The sequence below is a fragment of the Armigeres subalbatus genome, chromosome 2 (genome assembly GCF_024139115.2).
Source record: "Armigeres subalbatus isolate Guangzhou_Male chromosome 2, GZ_Asu_2, whole genome shotgun sequence".
Taxonomy (NCBI): Eukaryota; Metazoa; Arthropoda; class Insecta; order Diptera; family Culicidae; genus Armigeres; species Armigeres subalbatus.
This window is the reverse complement of record NC_085140.1, coordinates 20,473,357-20,485,633: the sequence shown is the minus strand read 5'-3', so window position 1 is coordinate 20,485,633 and position 12,277 is coordinate 20,473,357. Positions and strand designations below refer to the sequence as shown.

At 42.8% G+C, this 12,277-nt stretch overlaps 1 protein-coding gene across 1 annotated transcript in view; it reads left to right on the top strand.

The window, feature by feature from the left end:
* LOC134218133 (potassium channel subfamily T member 2) overlaps positions 1–12,277 on the top strand; it is a 651,711-nt gene that overhangs the window by 392,292 nt on the left and 247,142 nt on the right. The window lies entirely within an intron of this gene.

Genomic DNA, 12,277 nt, shown 5'->3' with positions numbered 1-12,277 from the left:
AGTCACGCTCCTTTGGCACAGGAATATTCCCTAAAGGATAGTCGGAGCAACTTCAAGGTTCATGGAAGTTAGCGTTATCCCATTGCTCTTATTCAATTAAACCTCATAGACATATTTACAGGCTTGAAATATTATTCCAACAGCCCCATAGACAATTTAAAAAATTACAAAAATTAGTAGAGTGTGAGTTAGGTGATGACCAGTTCTACATTCCTTTCAGAGCAGTTCAAAGTATCTAAACGCCCGGTTAGTTTCCGTCGTAACCCACATCTATCTACCACTAGCTCTTTATACGCAACCGTGAATAGGATTGGAACTAATTTGTATAATAATAAAATAATAGCATCATTCCATAAATGAACACACTGATGACTCGATTTTTAACATGTTCAAATTTTATGTGCCCCTCATTTTGTAAACAAATAATGATTTTTATCGTCTGTTTCTTATTATAAAGTAGACTTTGGAAGTTCAAAGAAGGAGAAGAATCATTCCAAAATATTTCGTATGTCTATATGACAATCAAAAACTTGTATCGAATATACATTTTCCAGCGCTAAGCCATTATTTGCTTTATATTTGTGCTGCTATGACCTCTCTAAAGAACTTTTCTTGATGCATTTGATAAAGAGTGAGATGGCATCATCATCGCGAGGTGGATTAATCTGGGTTTTTGATAATTCATTGACCATAATCGGTAAACGGTGCTGCCTCATGTAGCCCATGCAAGAAGAAAGCAATTTTGACAATGGTATGAAAAGAAGAACTGGATCGGAAATTATAGCAAGCCAGCCGCAGCATGTAGCAATGAAACCATTTGGAGGTTTGGATTTAAATAGAGGGCCATTTAAGAATAACATGAAATTAAATCGCCTTCATTTGTCCAACACAGAAAGGGTTTGCATAATAGTGTGGGAACTAATTGTGTTTAAATTTCGATAACGATAGTCGAAATTTATGTGAGCATAAATATTTGACTGTACTGTAATACGGGTAGAAGGCTTGTACATATGTATGTGGACATCGTTGTACTTTTTGCGACTCACCATGAGTGGACATCTTTGCCAACGTTGCATCAAACCAAAATGCCATACAGCACCGATGGAGGTCAACTGGAACCGACTTTTTTCCTTGCTTTAATTCATGGTCGCTGTATTGCATTGAAAGGGTGCTGTTTATGCAAAAATTAAGCCTTTTTCAATGGTTGTTTCAACAAGTTAGTTGCGTGAACAACAGTCCTGCCAAATCAGTAAAAGTTTAAGAACTAGAACGCTAGTGGCGCTGTAGTCATTAATCAAATTATGCTTCTATAAGCTGAACTTGGCTGTTTACTATGTACCATGTTGCAGTAAATGTTTCATTTTACCAATAACATCAGTTTGACAATTATAGAACCGGTACTTTGGCTGCTAGGCTGATGTAAACTAGACGTTGGTCTTGCGATTAGGAACAACACTAGTAATCTTATACTTTTAAATCAACTGCCAAATCCGAACAATTTTAAGCAATAATAATAGAACTAATAGCTTTGAGAGTAAATATAGGTAATAGGCTAATTATCATTAGTAACAAAACTTAGACTTATCATTAAAATATAGCGAAACAAATTTTACGGAATTACCTAAGCTGACCGATGTTGTTAGGAAACGCATGCAACACCTAGCTAGCGTCTTAGACCACATTTATTTCTTGTAAAAATAATCAAGCGCTAGAAAAAACACTATCCAAAGTAGAGGTGTGCGCCGCAGTGAACGTAACAAGCTGCTGCTGATATTTTTGTATCGGTACACCAATTTATCACATCGGTACAGCTTTGAAGCAGTTTTTTAAAACAATAAACTGCAATAACAGTAAAATCAAAAGTAGTCCTGATTCGGATCGGAATATGCATTTCTACAGAAGTTTTCTTTTTCGCTCGACTGTAGTATTGAGCTTATTTTGGGAATATTTGGCTTGGCAGTCTTGGAGGGAATTAAAAACTATGTTTTTTAATCTTTTCCCGACGTTTCGGTCCATTTAGGGCGACCCCTTGAAAAAGGCCCTAAATTGACCGAAACGTCGGGAAAAGATTAAAAACATAGTTTTCAATTCCCTCCAAAACTGCGAAGACAAATATTTCCAAAATAAGCTTTCTACAGGAGGTCATTTCAAGGGTTTTACAACAGCTCAGTTCTGATTAATGTAGATCTCAACCACGAATTGATTTCACATATGCAAGGCTGACAATAGTCATTCTCGTATGAAGAAAGCGAAAAAAATATAGTCTTCGTCACAACATTGCACGACGCGACACCTATTCGGTTTCTTTGCACCGCATGCCTACCAGGAAGATAGTCACGCACCAAAAGCTATGACGATTTCCGTCGTCGCTTCTTCACGTAATTGATTGCACGTCATTATAGACGGAGTGGTTAAAAACATAATGGCGCCTAAAATAAACAAATAGTACAAACTTTGATAACATAAATATTTCGATAACATTTATAACGTCTTCATACGTTACTTCAAATTCATTATTACAAAGAATTATTGAAAATCTTCGCATGGCAGCTGCAGCTTGAAGAATATTGATATGAAGTCTTCGTTCTTCGATGTCGTCATGATGATTTGGTTGCACGACGAAAGCTAACGTCGTGCGCGTCATTAACGATTTTTTTTCATTTCTTTATTAAAGTGATTTTTAAATTACTTTAATAAAGAAACAAAAAAAAAAAAGTTGTGTCTTCATTACTACTCGACGCTTCGTCAATGACGCGCACGACGTTGGCTTTCGTCGTGCAACGAAATCGTGAACAATACAACTCGTCGCTACTGTGACTTTTTTGCTGCGACGATGACTATTGTCAGCCCTGCACCTATGTCTCCGATCAAAGCTACACATATTTTACTAATCAATCTCAATACATCATTGCAGTACTCAAAGCTCTCCTTATTAGTTTTCTAGATAAATGACACAATTCAAATTATAGCACAGGGATTGTTAGATGTCTCTGTAATTTAGTAAAATATCAATATTGATTGATTTCCTTAGTTGGTACCGTCAAGCTCGATTCATCATACATTTTCCGCGATTGAAGCATTGATCTTTGTGCAGTCTTTTCTGATCGTACCATTCGATCTCAACATCTGCCCAACTAGGGAGAAGTAGGTATAGGCTGATCCTCCATTGGTTGAGTGTTCGTATTCGAAAAGTGCTGCTCAGTGTTATGAAGTTATGAAAGCGTGGTATTATACTTTAACTGTCACGCAGAACGGATACGTTTGCTTACGTTGTGACAGTTTTCTCATAGAAAAACTGTCAAGACGCACGCAAACGTAGCCATTGTGCTTTACCGGCTTCGCCCATTACAGTAAACTGGAATAACGGTGTTCAGCGATGTGGAGTCGGCTCAGATATATAGGTGGTCAATCCCGATGCAACTGTCTGACGATGACATGGTTGATTATGTTGAACTATTCATTTCATTTATTTAGTCTACATCTAAACAGATAACACTGAATCAACAATTTGACACCACAATACACGGTTCGAGGCCGCATCCGCATCTCTCCATCCTCGAATACGCCCCACGGTCGCCAAGTCGTTTTGCACCTGGTCTGCCCATCTCGCTCGTTGCGCTCCACGCCGTCTCGTACCTGCCGGATTGGAAGCGAACACCATCTTTTCAGTGTTGCAGTCCGGCATTCCTGCAACATGTCCTGCCCATCGTACCCTTCCGGCTTTAGCTACCTTCTGGATACTGGGTTCGAGTTGGGCGAGCTCATGGTTCATTCTTTGCCGCCACACACCGTCTTCTTGCACACCGCCAAAGATGGTCCTAAGCACCCGTCTCTCGAATACTCCGAGTGCTTGCAAGTCCTCCTCGAGCATTGTCCATGTTTCATGTCACATTTGGTGCGGTGGCGAATCTTTTTTGACCGCAGTTTCTTCTGGAGCCCGTAGTAAGCCCGACTTCCACAGATGATGCGCCTTCGTATTTCACGACTGACATTGTTATCAGTCGTTAGCAAGGATCCGAGGTAGATGAATTCCTCGACCACCTCGAAGGTATCCCCGTCTATCGTAACATTGCTTTCCAGGCGGGCCCTGTCGCGCTCGGTTCCACCCACAAGCATGTACTTTGTCTTTGATGCATTCACCACCAGTCCAAATTTTGTTGCTTCACGTTTCAGGCGGGTGTACAGTTCTGCCACCTTTGCAAATGTTCGGCCGACAATGTCCATGTCATCCGCGAAACAAATAAATTGACTGGATCTGTTGAAAATCGTACCCGTTACACCCGGCTCTCCGCATGACACCTTCTAGCGCAATGTTGAACAACAGGCACGAAAGTCCATCACCTTGTCTTAGTCCCCGGTGCGATTCGAACGAACTGGAGTGTTCGCCCGAAATCTTCACACAGTTTTGCACACCATCCACCGTTGCTTTGATCAGACAGGTGAGCTTCCCAGGGAAGCTGTTCTCGTCCATAATTTTCCATAGCTCTACGCGGTCTATCTATACTGTCGTATGTCGCCTTGAAATCAACGAACAGATGATGCGTTGGGACCTGATATTCACGGCAGTTTTGAAGGATTTGCCGTACAGTAAATATCTGGTCCGTTGTCGGGCGGACCTCAACGAAGCCGGCTTGATAACTTCCCACGAACTCATTCACTAATGACGTTCTAATGACGACTAATGACAGACGACGGAAGATGATCTGGGATATCACTTTGTAGGCGGCATTAAGGATGGTGATCGCTCGAAAGTTCTCACAATAGAGGTAATAAACTATAGAGGACGATTGTCGCTGCGGTTCCTTTTGTTATCGTCCCCAAACATGTTGGGTACCTATCTGTCAAAACGTTCTGATTTTTCCTTTGTTGACATTTAGTGCCCTATCCTCGCTAGCAAAAGATGTTTCGCCAGTGACGACAGCGACAAGCGTCCTCTATAGTTTATTACCTCTATTGTTCTCACACTCCAGCTTGTCGCCTTTCTTGTAGATGGGGCATATACCCCTTCCTTCCACTCCTCCGGTAGCTGTTCAGTTTCCCAGATTCTGACTATCAATTTGTGCAGGCAAGTGGCCAGCTTTTTCGGGGCCATCTTGATGAGCTCAGCTCCGATACCATCTTTACCAGCTGCTTTATTGGTCTTTAGCTGTTGAATGGCATCCTTAACTTCCCTCAAGGTGGGGGCTGGTTGGCTTCCATCGTCCGCTGAACTGACGTAGTCATCTCCTCCTCTGCATTGAATTTCATTGCCTGTACTCTAAGCGCCATTCAAATGTTCCTCATAGTGCTGTTTCCACCTTTCGATCACCACCCGTTCGTCCGTCAAGATGCTCCCATCCTTATCCCGGCACATTTCGGCTCGCGGCACGAAGCCTTTGTGGGATGCGTTGAGCTTTTGGTAGAACTTGCGTGTTTCTTGGCACAGCTGTTCCATCTTCTCGCACTACGCTTCTTCCAGGCGGCGTTTCTTCTCCTGAAAAAGGCGAGTCTGCTGTCTCCGCTTCCGTCTATAACGTTCCTCGTTCTGCCGGGTACCTTACTGCTGCGCGAACGCCCGCGCTGCGTCCTTCTCCTCCAGAATCTGTCTGCACTCTTCGTCGAACCAATCGTTCCGGTTGAACTATAGATAGTGGAATATATAGATGAGCGAAGATAAATCTTCTGTCTCCAAACAAACTGTCAAACGTGTCTCAAACGAGCATGACGTCACGATTTCAATGACGTCATATGCGCGTGTGCACGGGCAAAAAAATCGACTCAGCCATGCTTTCGCTCATCTATAGATTCTACTATCTATATGTTGAACCACTATCTCTTTCTGATCCCGTTATAGAGACACGTTTCTTGTATACTTTCCTCCGTGTCTTCATTAATTAAGTGAATGTCTAAATTTAGTGAACGTATACGTTTAAATAAAAAAAAACGTATATGTAGAGTTGGTTGTCAGTAAAGTAAATGTACATAAAATCAAAACGAAAGCTTCAAAACTTTCCCAAACTTCGATTTTAATCAAAGATGATATATAACTATTTGTAAATTTCAGGTCGAAATAAACTTTCAGTCGTTTTTAGATGTTCAAAGCTCCAGTCTATTTGATATGTTTCCACTGTGTTATATTTTTAAGTAGGTAAATAGTTACAGTTTATGTTTATGTGGTCTGAAGTTTTGGAAAACACGCACTCAAGGTTTATAAGTAAATGTTAAGTGTAAAAAAGCGGAGTATTGCATTTACCAATGGAGATTTCAGCTATATACGAGGCTAAATCAATCTGAAAAAACCGTTAAATGGTGAGCATTTTCTATTGGCGTAACTAAGAGGGGACCACAGGGGTGGCCTGGCCCTCCCCAGAGCAACTTGTGCCCCCCAGAAAATTTGAAAAGTGATTTCAGAAAGGTAAATTTTCATGTATCACAAAAATATTTCCTCCTTCCTCATTGCATCGTATTTTTTCTATGGTCAATTGTTCGGCAAAGTATCGAATTTGTCATTGCAAAATGTCAAGTCCAAGTCATATAAATTTTTCAGATTGTCAATGCCAATCACTCTCATTGATATTAAGCGTTAGCAAAACGTGATAACATCCTGGTTTAATAGATGTACCAATTTCAAACACATGACATTCTTGTTCTGAGTGGTTCTGTCCAACTGCGATTAGATTTAATCGAAGGTGGAACATGTTTTGACCAGAATTTAATAAACAATTTTCTAGGGATTACTAATAATTATGGTTTTCGGCTTTCAGTCACATGAAAAAGTTGATAATTAATCTCGAGCCCTGATGAAAATCCAAACCTCCCGATCGAAATGTTGGCAATGATTTGAAATAATCAACATTTTCATGTGACTGAAAGCCGAAAATCATAATCTTCTTCTTCTTTTCTATATACATAAAATTGAATTTCTGTCTGTCTGACCCTTATAGACACGAAAAACTACTGAACCGATCGGCGTGGAAATTTGTATGCAGAGATTTTTGCGGCCGGGAAAGGTTTTGAAGATGAATCGAGACCCCCCCCCCCCTTTGTAAAGGGGGGCTCCCATACAAATGAAACACCAATTTCTTCATAACTCGAGAATTAATCAAGGAAATTGAACCAAATCTGGCATGTGGAGGTTTTGGAATGGAAGATATGTTTCTGTAGTGGTTCAAAACCCCTTCTCCCTTTTGGAAAGGGGGGCCCCAATTATTTAGTATGAAATCATTGGGATTTAAAACTCATTCAACTGTCACAATAATAGAGATTGCATTTACATTTTCTTTTTATGGACCCCACAATATCAACATGTCATCTTCGTTTCTACGTTTATTAAGTGAGGGATTATCCTGTGCTCCCCGTCTTACCATGTAAGGTTTTTTTTTCTTTTATTATTTTTTTTATATGGAGCCTATGAAAACACAAGACCTACTCGTCCTTGTTTCCCCAATAGCCGTTACTAGTTCACAGCCATCGCAACCTTCAAAGTGCTCTAAAACATCGGAAATCATACAATTATTATTTAATTGGGAAGCAAGTACACTTAAAGGACATCGCGATTAAGAATCCTCAGTCTGCACCACACATTTTTCTAAAATAAATATGAAAATTAGACACGTATTGATTCAATCATCGCATTACTAAAATTCAGCAGAGCAAAGACATGAAAAAAGTCTAGTAGGCCATGCGTGCAGTGCTCTATAGGGCACTGCAGGGACAAATCTCTTTCTCTTTCGTTCTTCATGAAATTTGACATTTACTGGCCTGTTTTCTAATTTCTTTAGAGTCAGAAAGAGACAAAGCAGTCCGTGCAGTGCCCTATATCGCCTTAATAGAAAATCATCTTTTTTTATTTCTTTATTAGAGTGATTTTTACGTTTGCAGTCAAATCACCATGAGTCGATGTTGAAGGGACCATCGACTCATGGAAATATTGAGATGTGGAATAGAAAATCTTTGGAAAGATCTTTAGAGGGACCATCAAAGTAACCCAAATTTAGCCTAAGATGGCAGCCCCATCCCGGTGGATAGGGAACCTTGGGCCAACAACCTACTGTTCCCGAAACATCAATTTGTTCGAGAATCCGATAATGAAAGAATACGGACTGATTTTACGGCGACGACTCTTAGCGCGAAACAACGGACACGAATAGGAACATGGAACGTTTTAACCCTAGCCCAGCAGGGTAAATTGGCACAACTTGCCAATGAGGCACGCCGCATGAAGCTTGAGATCCTGGGACTGAGTGAAGTCCGTTGGCCAAACTTTGGAGAACACAGAACGCCGTCAGGACAAGTTCTGCTATACTCTGGTTTACGAGGTGAACACGCTCCCCGGCAACGCGGAGTTGGCTTCCTACTAAGCGCTCAGGCACACTCTGCGCTTATGAAGTGGGAACCTATAAGTGAAAGGATAATCGTTGCCAGATTTAGAACACGGGTCCGAAACCTTACTATAATCCAATGTTATGCGCCAACCGATGCTGCCGATCTGCAAGACAAAGAGAACTTCTACAGTCAACTCAATGCCGTCGTAGATAGAATTCCGAAGGGTGATATCAAGATCTGTTTGGGCGACTTCAATGCGAAGATCGGATCCGACAACTCGAACCATGAGCGCATTATGGGACGCCATGGTCTCGGAGAAATGAGCGAAAACGGAGAGCTGTTCGCAGAATTTTGTGGTAATAATGACATGGTGATCGGGGATCGCTCTTCCCTCATCGACCGGTTCACAAGGTCACGTGGGTCTCCCGTGACGGCTTTACAGAAAATCAAATCGACCACATCTGCATCAGCCGAAAATGGAAACGGAGCCTTCTTGATGTACGGAATAAACGTAGTGCCGATATCGCGTCTGATCATCACCTCCTCATCGGCGAAATACGCCTGCGCATTGCGCGGATTCGTCGGCAGGAGGAAAGAGTTGGACGACGATTCAACACACGCCGACTGGAAGATGCCACGGTGAAACGGTCCTTCGTTGAAGAACTGGAGACGCGTGCTGCAGATATTCCGGAAGGTGGCAGCGTGGAAGACCAATGGACCGCCATCAAGAATGCCTTCATCGCCACCAGCGAGAACAATCTGGGCGAACTACGCACCCAGAGAAAACAATGGATCACCGAGGAGACCTGGAGGAAGATAGAGGAGCGAAGAGAAGCCAAAGCCGCGATAGAGCGATCAAAAACCAGAAGAGCCAAAGTTCTAGCCCGCCAACGATACGCGGCTCTTGAGAAGGAAGTAAAACGCTCATGTCGACGGGACAAGCGAGCGTGGGCAGACTCTCTGGCCGACGAAGGAGAGAGAGCCGCCGCAACCGGGGACATTCGCCTCCTCTACGATATCTCACGACGCTTAAGCGGGGCGAAGATGAATGCAACGATGCCTGTGAAAGACGCGAATGATCAGTTATTGACCGACCCACTGACCAGCTGAAACGCTGGTTTGAGCTCTTCGAACAACTTTTCCAAGTGCCAGCCAGGCCATCACCACCTCGGCATGATCTGCCTAGGATCCGACGTATAACACGCGTCAATACCGAAGCTCCATCACTGCTAGAGATTCAAACAGCCATCCAAAGCATGAAATCGAATAAAGCCCCAGGGGTCGACCGCATATCAGCCGAGATGCTCAAAGCTGACCCCATGACATCCGCTCAACTACTGCATCGTTTATTTCATAATATCTGGGACACCGCAACTTTCCCGGTCGACTGGATGCAAGGTATCTTAGTAAAGGTGCCCAAAAGGGTGACCTGACTGTATGCGATAACTGGCGAGGCATTATGTTGCTGTGTACCGTTCTCAAAGTTCTGTGCAAAATTATCCTAGCCCGGATTCAGGAGAAGATCGATGCGACTCTCCGGCGGCAGCAAGCCGGATTCCGTGCCGGAAGATCCTGTGTGGACCATATTGTCACGCTCCGCATCATTCTGGAGCAGGTCAACGAATTCCAAGAGTCCCTTTACTTGGTATTCATTGACTACGAAAAAGCTTTCGACCGTCTCAATCACGAGAATATGTGGGGCGCCCTGAGACGCAAGGGAGTTCCTGAGAAAATCATCGGCCTCATCGAAGCACAGTACGAGGCCTTTTCGTGTAGAGTGCTGCACAATGGGGTCCTGTCCGACCCTATCCGGGTCGTAGCTGGTGTGAGGCAAGGATGTATCCTATCACCGTTACTGTTCCTGATCGTAATCGATGAGATTCTGGTAGGTGCGATTGACCGTGATCCAAACCGCGGGCTGTTATGGCAGCCTATAACCATGGAGCATCTAAACGACTTCGAATTGGCTGATGACGTTGCACTCCTCGCGCAACGGCGCTCTGATATGCAGAGTAAGCTCAACGACCTTGCCGAGCGCTCCTCCTCGGCAGGTTTAGTCATCAACGTCAACAAAACCAAATCGTTGGATGTAAACACGGCGACTCCTTCCAGTTTCACAGTAGCCGGGCAACCAGTGGAGAATGTTGAAAGCTTCCAATATCTTGGTAGCCAAATGGCGTCGGACGGCGGTACCAAGATCGACATAGGCGCACGGATCAAGAAAGCAAGGGCTGCCTTTGCGAGTTTAAGAAATATCTGGAAAAACAGGCAGATAAGTGAACGCACCAAAATACGAATTTTCAACTCTAACGTGAAATCTGTGCTTTTATACGCTAGCGAAACATGGTGTGTATCAGTGGAGAACACTCAACGGCTGCAGGTGTTCATTAACAGATGCCTGCGGTATATAATTCGGGCCTGGTGGCCTCACAACTGGATCTCAAACAATGAGCTCCATCGTCGTTGTCACCAGAGGCCGATAGCAACAGAAATTCGGGATCGGAAGTGGGGCTGGGTCGGCCACACTCTACGTAGGGGCGGAAACGAAATCTGTAAACAAGCATTAGACTGGAACCCAGCGGGACATCGCAGCAGAGGCAGACCCAGAGGCTCATGGCGGCGAAGCCTCAATAAAGAAATAAAAGAAGTCGACCGAAATCTAACCTGGCAACAGGTTAAAGCGATAGCCGGGCAACGCTCAGGATGGAGATCTTTCAAGTCGGCCCTTTGCACCACCGGAGGTGTACAGGATCCGTAATCAATAATCAATCAAAGTAACCCAGAAAACATTTTTTAATATGGCATAGTTTGCTTCCATGAATCGATATCAAGTCATAGAACATCGACTCATGGAGGTTTGACTGTATAACATAGTTCATCACTTAAGGAGAAAATCATCTCTCGCCAGCTGGGTCCATGGTCCCCCTAGACCGGGAGTCTAGGGGCGTTTTCATCGTTTATCGTTTGATGGGTTTTCAAGCCTGAGATAGCCGAAGTATTTTCATAGAAACTATTTCCAGTTGTCTCCAATACCATCCAATGCATTAACTTTAACTTTAATTTTTTAACATAAGATAAAAGCTCCTCACAGGCTTGTAATTAAAATACCTACTGCAGATAAGCTTAAAATTGAAGTTGAAAGCTGCATCAGATGCCTTTATGGTGGCCTTTCAGATGTTATGAGCTGGTAAGGTTTATCAACTTTGCAATCTATCGTCCCATGACGTATGACGCAACTTATAGTTTCCAGAATCGCTAGAATTCTCCACAAGACAATAAACTGACCCGAAAATCAAGTGTAGACATTATGGGCTATCATTCATATGAAATTACCATATTTGATAGATATAGGTATTAAAGTGATTTCAGGAAATTTGATATAAATTTTTTTTTTTATATTATAGCAGACCCGACGAGCTTCGTTTCGCCTAAAGTTGATTTATTCTCTGATTATTTATTCTCTGATTAGAGCTATGCAGAAATTTCTGTTTCATTTGTATGGGAGCCCCCCTTTCCAAAAGGGGGAGGGGTCTCGAACCATCTTAAGAACCTTCCCCGGCCCCAAAAACCTCTGCATACAAATTTTCAGGCCGATCGGTTTAGTAGTCTATAAGTTCGTAAAAAGCGTAGTCTAGTCTAAAAGTCTAGCGTGAAAAGCAGGTAAAGTACCAGTATGGAAAGAGGCCCCAAAATGCCTTTTGGGTATGCCCTCATATTTATCGTGTTTGTGATGGTCGTAACAAAACTAGACGTAAAATTTTAAAGGTTGGGAAAAAAGATGGAGATGGAAAGGTAGAAAAAAACGAAAAATTCCACATTTTGATGAAAGATCTAACATTTTGGTGAGGCAAAAAGCCCTAGGGGATAACTTACATTGTACTACGTGGCCTCACGTCTTATCCATACCAGAATTATGATTTGCCGACGCATGGTGTCTTGTTCCATAAAAGTTTTGCCGTATGAATTTTTCAGC